Consider the following 13,589-nt stretch of genomic DNA (forward strand, 5'->3'; position numbering starts at 1 on the left):
GTGAAAAAACTTGTTTTAGGAGTTTCTTCTTTTGTGATTATGGGAGCAAATGTTACATTTCCTGAGAAACCTGTTTTCCTCCCCTAGGAAAACAGGCTATTGACCCCTGCTCACAAAGACCTAACCCTTGCCTTTGCTATGCTAAAATCTTTGCCTTGTATTTGAATGTTAAAGATCCCTTCCTTCCCCATATGATAAACATCTAGTCACCTACTGATAAATGTTATGCATGAGTCTTCCACCTATCTATGTTCTGGGAAATTTTTACATACCAAAGAATTTGTCATCAGAAATTATTGTCTAAGGCAATTGCCACTTCTTTTTTGTACCCCATACATTTTTTTCAATAAATAAAGCTGACTCTCGGGTTAGGGTAGAGTAGCCTACCTGGTGAGCAGAAAGAAGGAAGTTGAGGCTCTCTCCCTCTCTTTTGCCAACATTGTCCATCCTTCAGGGAGCCCTGGACCTGCTGGAGCTGGACTCCAGCAAAGAGGAAATGCTACATGGTATCCATATTACTGGTGAGAAAACTGAGCCTCAAAGAAGTTAAACACATTGTCCAAGTGAGTGATAGAGCTAGGACTTGACTGTTTCTAAGTTGGTGTGGCCCCAGGGTCTACATTTTTCTACTACTTTGTCTTGACAGGTCTTGAGGTACCAGTCTGCGTTAGGCAAGAGCTCAGGGACATCAGGGTACTGACTCAGTGTCTCTGTGGTTTCATTGGCCTTCCCTCATGGTTCCCATAGCTTTGTGCCTCCCTCTACTAGGCAACAGCTTCTAGAACAGGAATCTGCAGGGTAGGGGACACAAGCATTTTTTTCTCATTCTACCCTCACCTATTAGCAGGGAGGAAAATCTCTTGCAGAAGCACCCAGAGAGTTCCTTTTATATCTTATTAACCAGAGCAGGGTCTCATGACACCCCCACACCAACTCTGGCAAAAGGGCAATGGGGTGGCCAATGAACTGGTTTCATTTCAACTTCTTTTCATCTCTGAGGACTAAATATGCTGCCACCTGAATAAAATTGGGCTGTGTTAGCTGGAAGAAAGGGGAGGGATGGTGGGTAGACCCCACTCATCCTAGCCCAGCATGCGTGCTTTATCAGGGGACATGGGAACGATATTCAGGATGAGGAACCCATCCTTGCAGGAGATAGGGATTGACCCTCAGGTGGCATCCAAGGACTCCAATTTCCTTTCAGTCTTAATCCCCAAGCAAGTCCAGTGTTATTCCAGAGATGTGTGCATGTGTATGTGGGTGGGTGTGCACACATGCAAGGGGGGCCAGGGACTAGGCAGGGGACCATGACTGGTGGTGAAGAAAGGAACCCAGGCTGTTATTCCTTCTTCCCTTTTGGCCCTGCTCATCCTGGGATTTCAGACATCAGTGTCAGGTAGTATATGTGTGTGGGGTGAGTGGACCATGGCAAGGACAGCATCTTTATTTCATTAGCACCCTTAGCACCTGCTTGGGTGGCCTGAGAATGCATATTGCACACTTTCTGTATGTCACTTGTACCTACATCTCAGTTAATCTTCACAACTGCTCTATGAGATCAGTGTTATTATTATCATCCCTATTTTTCTACCATGTCTGAGAGAGGAAAATATTATTCTTTTTGTCTTTCCATTTGAAGCAAAAGTGGTGTATTGTCTTGGGAGTGAATTTAGAAAGAATAGTATCATTCTATTCAGAAACACACACAGCCTTAAAGCTCATTTTATCCAATCTTCTTATTTATGGTGATGAAGCCAAGACACAGGGAAGTCTAGTGGCATGCCCAAGGCCATTGGTCAACTTATTCATTATCCATTAGAAGGTTCTACTTGTTACCATGGAGAATGAGAACATACTGGGCTTCTTGCTGTGAAGGCTTTATAAAATATCATCAATATACTTAATATCATTTTTGTTCATCTCCTTGAAAGACGCCATGGAGCAGGAAAGTCCACTGTCAACATTTTTATGACCTCTGTGGAAAATATGATGTTAAAGGCTTTTGGGAACCACTTCGTTAAGCTTGGCTTTTTCTAGGCCACCACAAAAGGTAAATAAACCCTAATGAGTAATACACTCAGTCTGAAATCCTGTAAGTTGTACAAAGAGTCAGTGCCTCAGAACACACTCATCTGCCCACCCCAAGCCTCAGGGGAGTCTGAGAAAGGTGATCCTAGCCCAGCACTGAACACCAAGACCTTCAGACAAAGACTTATTAACCCACAAATTAGATACTAACTAAATAAAGCCAGAATTTCCATAGACTGAAAAGAACTGCGTAGCATTGGTAATACTGTGAAGTTAGTGTTTTGCCAACTGGCCTTCCATCAAAGCAGAATTCCCTGGTAACCAGTACATAGAGATTAACGGGGGCTGCTGGGCCCAACAATGACCCCAGGCCTTACTCTTTCATTCCTTTTGCAAATTCTATGCTAGGTGTTGGGGATTCAATAGTGATTAAGGCAAAAATCCCAACCCTCAAGGAACTCAATGTTTTGGGGGAGTAATTGAGTACAAGGAAACAGACTGTAATCTGGGGGTGCAATGGGAACTTGTAGAAGGAGTAACTACTCCATACTGGGAAAGCAGAGCCAAGAACACTTCCTTGGATGAACTGGACAGTGGAAGGAAAGAGCTCTTTTATAAAATAGGAAGGACTTAGGTGTGTTTATAAGGTGATGGGAAGGAGCCACTGAATAAAAAAGGATTGAGCTCACTTATTGGCTTGAGGTTCCTAAGAAGGTGGAAGGGGATGGTGCCAGGTGGGAGGATGAGCCTTAGGAGGAAAGAGAATCCTCCTTGTAAGGCAGATAAAGAAGAGACAAGGACGGACACAGATGTAAGTGAGCTGGCAGACAAGGGACTAGTGGTGGGGAAACAGGAAGATGCGGCTGCTTTGGCTAAACCAGGAGGTGTGAACATCTTATGAGCATGTGGCTTTGGTGGGAAGGTGAAGGGTTTCATGTGAGGGGAAAGTTTAATAAACTGCTGCATAGAAGAGCATGGAGGCTGATTGTGTTGTAGAGGATGTCTAATGGGTGGTGATGGGGTCCCAGCAATGTTCAGAGACCACAGGAGAAGAGTAATACCAAAATGAGTGGTTGGGTGGATTTCCCCAGAAATACTCAGCAGTATGAATATAGGAGCAGAGAACACTGGGCTTAATCTAGGCTTAGTTTTTTCCAGGTAAATCTAAAGGAAGGAAAATGGGACAAAGGGATTAAGAGTTTCCCTAAGACATGAAATAATGGACCATGAGGTATAAAGAAGGAAGTGAAGGGGTGCCCGCATGGCTCAGTCAGTTAAGCATCAGACTTCAGCTCAGGTCATGATCTAATGGTTGAGTTCGAGCCCCATGTTTGGCTCTGTGCTGACAGCTCAGAGCCTGGAGGATGCCTCAGGTTCTGTGTCTCCCTCTGTCTCTGCCTCTCCCCAACTCATATTCTGTCTCTTTCTGTCTCTCAAATATAAATAAACATTAAAAGAAAATCTTTAAAAATAACAATAAAAAATAAGGGTGTGGAGACAGAAAGGGCAATATATTGGGAGAAATGAAGCCAAAGGTCTGGAGGTCTCAAAGGGTTAAAAACAGATGCTGAGAGACTAGTGGAAGAAAAGTGCTGGAAGATAAAGGTGATTGTTGATAGAAAATGGAGAATTTTGCTTCCAGGTAATGGTGAGTTAAGTTAATTAGGCTATCTTGCATGCTGAAAACAACCAAGAATGCTGGATAAAATAAAAAAATTTTTTTTCTTAAAAGTGACAAGAGCTGACAGGATTGTAAGGAATTATTGGGCCAGCATTATGCGGAATAAAAGGCCAGAGAGGTAAGTGAGTACAGAATCTGCTTTTGTTCTGAGCGAATTTCACATTTTAGCAAATCTGAACTTTTGTTTTGTCTACCAAAATTAAAGTCAAAGACCAGCACAAAGCATGATGTCTAATAGGAAGCTTTCCTCATTATATTCTGGGCTTCCTAAGGAGCCTCAAAGCAGGATGAGCTAAATTAAACCAACTCTTACAGGATCATATAGCTCAGATTTGTACCATCGGGGTGATTCAGGGAAGCTCAAGTCTTGATTTGGGATTAAAGGTGGGTTCTAGACGAAGGTTACTAGACATATATCTCTATAAATTATTTTCCAAGTATGATGGATAGCACAGTGTCAAAGGTAACTATAGCATGGAAATAAGAGAACATGAACAACCCATAGGTTGCTTTAGATACTGTTATTTTCAGACACAGATTATGAAAAAACTATGCATAATCTCTTTAAAGAAATAAAAAATTAGCTTAAAATATCTGCAGGGAAGTCAGTGTGAAGTCATCCAAAATTATGGCAGAACTTGGGGCAGAGGAGGGTAAGTGCCAAAGATACTACTCTATAAGAAGAAGGTTAGTAGATGACAGAGAGGAAGACAGAGTGGCCTTGCCAGATGAGATTGAAATGGCCTGGCACAAGGATTTCTAACAGGGGTGTAGAAGAAGTGATCTGGAAGTGACATTGAGGAGGGCAGGGATGGATTTCACCTCTCTGTCAAGAACCGTGCGGGGTCTGGCAGTTTACAAGTTGGCCTGCCACAGCCTCGTAGGTGCTGGCAGAAGACTTGAAAGTCCTGTGTCAGAGACAAGGGACACAAATTACTCACAACAATATCAGTAGTCAGAGGATCAGCACTTGAATGGATTCTTTGAGCCTCAATTCCCATAGGGTGATGCAAAGAGATTCAAGTGATACATGTACACGAAATAGGTTATATTTCAGGGGAGGAACCCTGAGCTTAAAGACTCTGGATCTTTTATAATGGGCGGTAACCTGGCCTGCTCTCTGCTATGGAGAGAGACACCATCTCTGTCTTCTGAGAGTGGTCACTCTACAAACACCTTGAAAAGAAAGTCCAGAATTAAAGTAGTCAATGCATCTGCTGGCAAGAGGTACTGAAATGTGAGAGACCCTTAGAGAACTGTCAACCCTTTCATGCCCCAGGTCCACTGGGTACGAGGATGAATGGTTTTTACTTAACAGGGTTCCAAGGAAGTGGTGTTCTCAGCAGCTCACAGGATTTTAGCTAGGGCTAGGAGGTGAAGGATGTTATGAATTTCTAGGAGGAAGTTAAGAATTTATGGCATTTGCTTCCACCCATTAAAAACAGAAGTGCTTACTGGATCATAAAAATAACATTTTGAACCAGGATTATGTCTGGTGTGACATCATGCAGTACAACACTGTGTTGTAGTGTGATCCAGAAAAAGATAGAGTTGGGGAGGGGCTGACACTGGACCAGGAACAAGAAGTGGATGTTCCTGTAGGAGCATCACTTTCCCTCCCTGGTTAGCATTCCCTCATCTGCAAAAGGAGGAAGTAGGAGATATTTAATAGTTTTGACATCCCTTTTTAGCTCTAACAATCTACGATTTCCATACTTACAGGATTGGGAACCCAAATATCACACTTAAATTCTCAATACTCCAGAAAACTCGAATTTCCAGCCATGAAGAAGACAAAGTTTGCTAAAAAAAAAAAAAAAAAAAAGATGATAAATAAAGCAAGCAGTGATAGAGGCAGTGATAACAATGACCATGGAATAGAAGATGGACAATGTGTCTCCCAGCCTAGTGATGTGCTTCATTTGGCTTTGGAAGCCAAAAGTACCCATGGGTATTACATTGCCTAGGCAGTAAATTTGTTTGAACTTTCTGGAGAGACTGACTGATGAACTCTGATATCCTAATGCAGGAGTAGACACTTAAATCCTCAAAAAGGCAGCATGCGTCAGAGAATGAATGTGGGCCTTGGAGCCCAACAGACCTGGGCACAAATCCAGCCTCTTCCACTTACTGACTATGAAACTAGAGTGTGCTACTATTTTGTGGCCCACCCACACCCCTGTCTTTTGGGAGCTGCACACTTGCTTTCTGGAGACTGCCCATACCCCTGCTCTCTCCATGTGGTTCTGTGGGAAGTTGCACAAGCCACAAGATCCTATCCCACAATTGATTGGTTAAGGGGTGGGTATGTGGCCCAAGCTGAACCAATCAGAGTCCTTCCCTAGGATTTCTGAAACCGGAACTGAGGCTTGGAGTCCGTCCTTCTCTGCTAGGGAAGGCTGTGGATGGCATCCATGTGGGATTGGAGGCAGAGACACTCCTGCCACGTGCAGACAGCTGGTGTGCAGTGACAGCGGACATGGAGAGAGAGGTCTGGTGGGATCTGAGCCCCTGCCTCTAGTTGCTCTGAGCCCTGCTCCTTGCTTTGCCCATGCATGCGTTGCTTCTTAAACACTGCTGCATTTTGGGAACCACTGAGTCTCTTCTTACGTAAGATCAGCCAAGTTGGCTTTAATCATTTGCAACCCAAAGAAGTCTGACTCATTTAGGAGTCCTGGGCAAGTGACCTCACAATTCCTCAGCTTCTTGATTATTATAAAATGGTAAATGGTAAAAATTGGGATAAAATATATAGTATAGCTGCAGGGGTAACTGAGCAGATTACCTGCCAACACTTATGAGAGCACCTGGGACCATGCCTTGCCAGTAAGGGAACTCAAGAAATATAATTTTCTTTCCTTTTTGGTCTTACAGGCATCCAGGCATCTAGGATGCTTTTTTTTTTTTCTTCAAATGAACGTTTATGGAGCCCTTGCTCTGAGCCAGACGATGTGCCTGGTGCTTAGAACACATTATCTCATTTAGCCCCACAATGATCCTGAGAGGTAGCTACTGTCTATCTCCAGCTCACAGGTAAGGAAACAACCGTGAAGGGTGTGGATATGTGCTACATGCCGTTCGCTGGAGTTAAGGACCCCCCAAACCCTGCGTTGTCTGAGCCTCAGAGGAGGTGGGTTTGGACAACTGAGGTACAATTGTAAGGGTAGGGGTAACTGATGAAAATGTACTGACTTGACAAGACGTTTAGCTTGGAAACAGATAGTTCCAAGAAGACGTGGTTGAGGGAACCACGAACGACTGTAGAAGATAATTAAGGGGGGCTAGGGCAGGCAGGGCCCACACCTCTTTTTATATAGAGGTTTCTTTCTTTCTTTCTTTTTTTTAATGTTTATTTATTTATTTTGAGAGAAGGTGAGTGAGTGAGTGGGGAGGGGCAGAGAGAAAGGGAGAGAAAACTCCAAGCAGGTTCCCTGTCAGCAGAGCTCCATCTCACGAACTAGGAGATCATGACCTGAGCCAAAATCAGGACACTTAGCCCACTGAGCCACCCAGACGCCCCTGGGCTCACAGCTTTTGAACTTAACATCCTGGAGGAGACATTCCCTCCCTCACATGAGGGAAGCCCTAGTTCTCTCTGCAGAGCACAGCGGGTTCTTAGGAGTGTTGCCCACAGTGGGCAGGGCCTGCATACGATTCCCTTTGGTGCTTAGACACTGTCTGGGCCTCAAGGGAGGGATGGCCACCGAGCTGGACACAAAACGTGTGGGGCGGGGAGCCAGGGAGGAGGCTGGAGCAAGTTCCTGGGGAAGGTGAGGACCTGCACTGGGGTAGCAACCAGGGTGGCAATGGGGGGTGGGGTGGGAAGAGGGTTGTTTAAAGGTTTGAATTTGGTGACCAACCAGACACAGGAGGTGAAAGAAAGGAAGAATAACTGGGGTTGCAACAGCTTTGAGATGAGGTTGTTCCCTTGAAAGACTGAGGAGGATGGATGAATTTTCCTGCTGTAAAAAAAAGGGGGGGGCACCTGGGTGGCTCAGTCGGTTAAGTGGTTAAGCGTCTGATTTTGGCTCAGATCACGATCTTATGGTTCATGAGTTCGAGCCCTGTGTGGGGCTCCGTGCTGACAGCACAGAGTTCTGTGTCCCCCTTTCTCTGCCCTCCCCCACTCAGGCTCTGTCTCTCTGTTTCTCAAAAGTAAAATAAACATTAAAAATTTTTTTTAAAAAGAAAGAAAAAACAAAATAGCAGTTACTGGCATGGTTAAGACATAACTGTCATTTCTGACTTTGGAGGCATGATGTGTCTCCATTTCTTGTACGCGTCATTTGTCACATCATCTGCATCCACTGCAGATTCTCTCTGAATGCTCTGTAGTCTCTGCAGTCCCAAGGAACAAAGTGGAATGGCTTTGATTTTTCAGCAGCCTGGTCTGGGGCTCGGTAGTAGAAACAGGGGGGTCTGGCAGTAGGAGAGCTGAGTCCTGGGTCTGTGTTCTAGAGGCTCTAAGCTGGCTGTGTGAACACAAGCAGTTCACGGCTTCTCTCTGACCTGTGCAAGACCAGCGTCAGTCTTCCTGGGGGCTGCTGAGCAGGTGGGGGGGTTCCCACTTTACCTTCTCCCACAGGGCTTCCCAGTCTGATACCCTGGGGTCTGGAAATAACACTTCTTCCTCCCTCTCTTCCCTTCCTTCCTTCCTTCCTTCCTTCCTTCCTTCCTTCCTTCCTTCCTTCCTTCCTTCCTTCCTCCCTCCCTCCCTCCCTCGCTCCCTCCCTCCCTCTTCCCTTCCCCTTCCCTTCCCTTCCCTCTCAAGTTTCTTTAAACCAGTGGATGAGACTTAATATACTTAAAAGTTCTTCCAGAGCTCACATTTGTGGATTTTTCTGATCATGTCAGGGCCTTGAGGGACTGTAGCAAGTACTACAGGACTTCCCCCATGTCCTAAACTGGGGTGCTCCTCAGGCCCCCGTTTTCCTCGTGTGAGTTCAGAGCCTCCGTGTAAGTGCAGGTGGACATCGGCGCGGATAGGACCCGGATGCGTTGACCTGAGCAGGCGCAGGGTTTGTACCTGCATCTGGTAACCATTACGTTGGCTCGCGGGGCTACGCGCTCACTGGGAAGCATCCGCCCGCTGCTAGAAAAGACTCGATTTCGCTTTCAGCATAATAATTTAGACATCATAAGGTTTAGGGTTACCTGAAGGAGTAAAAGGGGAGGAATGTCATCTGAAATCGAGATTCTAATCATCTCTGGTGGGTTTTTGATGTGCTGGTTGGAGCCTGGCTGTTGGCCCAGCCAGAGCCCCCAGGGCAGGCCCTGCCCAGAGGCACATGATGGGGAAAGCTGCAAGAGGCTGCTACTTGGGTTGTGGCTGGTTTTGAAGAAATGGTTCCCTCCAGAGATGGGGGCGGGGGGGTGCCACCACTCACTCACCTCTCATGGTTCGGCCATCCTTACCGTCAGTCTGCTGACCCTACCCCTGAAAGCCCATCCCTGGGTCTTGCACACTTTGGCTTCCTTACTCCATGGATGTGATGAACTCTCCACCTGGGTACCTGCCCCCCACCCCCATGGTTGGCACCACATGTCCTTTTCCACCTTCCCCCATGGGCTGACCCTCCCTGGTCCGTGGCCCTAGAGTGTGGCCATCTCCCGCTCTGCGTGGCCCCACCTTCCCTGCCTTGGCCTGACTTTCACTGGCAATAAAATCATGGGGTCACAGAGCGCCTCATGCCTACTAACTCACATGGATGAATGAGTTGGAGGTGAAGCCATTTGAGATCACGGATTCCAAAGCATCTGTCGCAACAGCTCCACAGCTCCTTAGCTCAGAGCCTGCATCTCCTCTGTTAAAATAAAACCCCCAGGAACTAGCCCCTTAACTTCTCCCCACTTTCTAATGAATTAAATACACACGTCTCAGTTTCGAATTCCAAACCCTTTGCAATCTGGTCCCAATCTACTTTGCTATCCCTTTCCCGCTTCCACTGTTACATGTGCCTTTGCTTCCACAGCTTGGCTTTGAGTCCCCTAGCAGACCTCTGCCTAGGCCCTGAACCCCTGCGCCGCACCATCTTTCCTCCCGCATCTGCTGTCTGAGTGGCCACCCTCCCGGTGGAGGAAGGTGCTGAGGAGCTAAGGCTCCAGGAGGCTTCATGGTGCCTCACGAGCTCTTGAGGCTCGTTCTATATCCCCTTTAGTCTGCATCCTGGAGGACAGGGACAGCGTCTGCATCCTCAACATGACACCCAATGCAGAGAAGGGGGAATTGCAGCTATCGACTGAAGGGAAACGACAGAGGAGAGAGCAGGTCTCTGGCCTTGGGTGGTGGGAGAAAGAGGCCAAGTATAGGATGAACCTTCAGGAGACTCTGAGGGGTCTCCGGGGCCCCCCAGCCTGTGGTCATCTCTATTCCATGATATGTACCATCATTCGAGCCTTAAAGCAACAGTTCCAAACTCACTGCCACGACAGAAACTGTCATTATTAAATTTTCTTCCTCATAGACCTATGGTTTGGGCATATTTTATCTGCCAAATGAACAGCATTTATTTACTAATACATCATCTTAAAAATTTTTTTTTGATGTTGATTTATTTTTGGGAGATAGAGAGACAGAGCACGAGAAGGGGAGGGGCAGAGAGAGAGAGAGAGAGAGAGAGAGAGAGAGGGAGACACAGAATCTGAAGCAGGCTCCAGGCTCTGAGCTGTCAGCACAGAGTCAGATGTGGGGCTCAAACTCGCAGACTGTGAGATCATGACCTGAGCCAAAGTTGGAGTCTTAACCAACTGAGCCACCCAGGTGCGCCAATATATATATTTTCTAATCAGAGACCCATGTAGCTGTCACTTAGAGCTTCAGATCAGATGAGCTGACCAGAGACCCCGTGAGGCACTCACAGCCGGGTAGAAGAATTCGATACTTTCAGTTTACCTGACTTTATCACAGACAAACATATGCTATCTTTGTAGTTTCAGAAATAATGAAATGAAAAGCCCCATCATTGTCCTCCTGAAAGCTTACTTGGAAATGTCTGGCTTAAAGTGGGGCTCTTGGGTGGTTCAGTCCGTTAAGCATCCAACTCTTGATTTTGGCTCAGGTCATGATCTCATGGTTCGTGAGACCTAGCTGTGCATTGGGCTCTGTGCTGATAGCTCAGAGCCTGCTTGGGACTCTCTCTCCCTCTCTTTTTGCCCCTACCCTACTCCTCTCTGAAAATAAATAAATAAACATTAAAAGATATTAAAGTCCCTTGTTTTCTGTTACAATGCAAATCCCCTGGTAGGAGTAATAACATTATTACCTGCACCGCAGTGAATGGGTTTTTTGGGGTCTTACCAAGAGCAGATTTTGATAGGGGAAGTGTGTGAGTGGGAGGGGACTTCAGGGGAGAGGACAATGTGGGGAAACAGGGCAGCCTGGGAAGACAGGTATTTGGAGGTGTTTCCTCATACCCCTCACTGGCCTTGACTGGGTCCACGCACTCAAACCTTGGTGTGAGGGGATTCTGAAGGGAGACAGTAGCAGGCTCTGTGGTCACACCCAGCAGCCTTCCCTTCCCTTCCTGCTACAGAACCCCAATTCTACTCAAGAATGGGGTGTGGGCCTCCTACACTGTTGGTGGCAATGTAAATTGGTGCAGCTGCTCTGGAAAACAGTGTGGAGACTCCTCAAAAAACTATCGATAGAAATCCCCTATGATGCAACAATAGCACTGCTAGGGATTTACCCAAGGGATAAAGAAGTGCTGAGGCATAGGAGCACATGTACCCCAGTGTTCATAGCGGCACTTTCTACAATAGCCAAATCATGGAAAGAGCCTAAATGTCCATCACCTGATGAGTGGATCAAGAAGATGTGGTATATATATACAATGGAATATTACATGGCAATGAGAAAGAATGACATATGGCCATTTGTAGCAAAGTGGATGGACCTCGAGGGTGTCATGCTAAGCGAAATAAGTCAGGCAGAGAAGGATAGATACCATATGTTTGCATTCATAGGTCTAACAGGAGAGACCTGGCAGGGGACCATCAGGAGAGGAAGGGGGAAAGAGAGCGGGGAAGAGTGAGGGACGCGGATCAAGGGAGACTACTGAATACTGTAGACGAACCATGGACTGAAAGGGGAGGGGGAGGGGGGAGGAGGTGATGGTCATGGTGGGGGGCACTTGTGGGGAGAAGCACTGGATGTTATATGGAAACTAATTTGACAATAAACTATTATAAAAAATAATAAAAAATGTAGATAAGAAAAAAAAGAATGGGGTGTGGGTGTGTAAGCTAGCTCTAGTTGAGCTCACACCCGATTTCTCTCTGATGGGGAGAAGAGGAACTTCCTTCTTCCTTCCAGCCTGCCACACGTGCCATCATGTGAAGGTGTCATGTTTGGATTGTGACAGCCATCTGTGCCCACCAAAAACAGCCAAGAGACGTACACAGAAAAGCCTGGACATCACCGAAGGGCTGAAAGAACCCAGAGAGGAGCCACCCAACTCTAGACTTGTGAGGAGAGATGATGAATCCTATAATTTAAGCAACTGTGGTCAGTTGTCTGTTTGTTCCTTGGACCATCCCAAGGCTTATGGCGTTAAGATTAAGGCTACTGGATCCTAATGCGACCATTGCATGATGGCGAGTACAGGCCTCATAGAAGGGCCTGGTGGGGTGGCAGAGAGAAAGCTCCTGGCTTGATGGTTCTAAAGGCAACCCAGAGTGGGCACGGCTGGGCCCTCCAGGAGGGAGAGAGTCCCGGGGCTCCGAGCCTGGCTCTTCGTCCACAGAGCAGAGCCCAGATGCATCTAGCGCAGTCCTGCCCGCCCAGCCCTCCTCCCATCGTGTTCCTATCAGGCTCCTGGAATGGAGCATGGATGGCCTTTTCCATCACCATCTCGCACATTCCATCACTGGTGCAGGCCTTTATTTGGAATGGCTTTCATTCTTGTCTATAATTTCCTGTCTCTTGTCTTACATCTCTAGATTCTACATATTCCTCCAGTCAGCCCAGATCCCCCCTTCCTTGACCCCTGCCCTCTCCCATCAGTGCTCAGTGGACCCATGGGTGTCTTGGGTGGTGATGAAAGCTGACTTTTGATTTGGTTGCATCCCTAGGGGATATGGTTGAGGTCTGGCCCATAGCCCCTGGCGCTGACCATTGTTATACACTGGTGGTGGCCTGCTGCAGCCCTGAGGCTTGCTGCCTGACTATTTGTCTGGAAATGCTGGGGCCCTCCATTGATGCCAGTGATATATAAATTCCCCAGCTCCTTTGCCCCTCATATGCAACTTTGAGGCATATCCTACTCCGATTCTCAGAGGTGCCAGTGGCATTGACCCCCAGATGCCCTCAGTGGTAACCTGCTCATTCTTACTCCCCAAATCAGCCTCCTTCCCTTCCTTGTCCCACTTCCCTACTCCCTCGCTAATGCTTCCTAGGATCATCTCTCCAGTAAAGCACTTGTACCAAAATCCTTGTCTCAGGCTCCATTTCTAGGAGGATCCAGCCCAAGGAATATCTTTTTTCTCATTGCCCAAAGGATCAAAATTCAAATCCTTTGCCTGGTGCATCTTAATTCCAGTCTTATAGTTTGGGTCCTTTTATATGAGAGCAAACTGGCTAAAAATCTTTTCGCCCTGGCCTCCAGCCTGATAATCAGTGGTGGCTCCCACTCGCCTTGAACCTGGTGTATGAATGCAAAATACTTGCCTCACCTTGACCATCAACTTCTGCGAGACAGGGTCCAGATCCCTAATTCTTTGTGCTCCCTGGAAACACCTGCTCAATGAACAGATGAAAGAACAGATGAAAGTCCAGAAAGTTCCTGTCGGTGACTCAGCATCCTCTTGACAAAGAGGAGATGAGGAGAAGCTGATTTCAAGGGGAGGTGGACTCCAGAGCATGAAGACCAGAACGAAGCAG

At 46.8% G+C, this 13,589-nt stretch overlaps 2 long non-coding RNA genes across 2 annotated transcripts; both read left to right on the plus strand.

Annotated features, from left to right (window-relative positions):
* The first annotated feature begins 1,907 nt into the window (after positions 1 to 1,907).
* Positions 1,908 to 5,703, plus strand: LOC115296771. Its single transcript, XR_003911046.1, has 3 exons — positions 1,908 to 2,050; positions 3,761 to 3,827; positions 5,432 to 5,703. It is a non-coding gene; the product is annotated as an uncharacterized LOC115296771 (long non-coding RNA).
* A 950-nt stretch (positions 5,704 to 6,653) lies between these two features.
* LOC115296772 lies at positions 6,654 to 12,210 on the plus strand. Its single transcript, XR_003911047.1, has 2 exons — positions 6,654 to 6,742; positions 12,001 to 12,210. It is a non-coding gene; the product is annotated as an uncharacterized LOC115296772 (long non-coding RNA).
* The last annotated feature ends 1,379 nt before the right edge of the window (positions 12,211 to 13,589 follow it).

Source organism: Suricata suricatta, chromosome 7 (assembly GCF_006229205.1).
Source record: "Suricata suricatta isolate VVHF042 chromosome 7, meerkat_22Aug2017_6uvM2_HiC, whole genome shotgun sequence".
NCBI lineage: Eukaryota > Metazoa > Chordata > Mammalia > Carnivora > Herpestidae > Suricata > Suricata suricatta.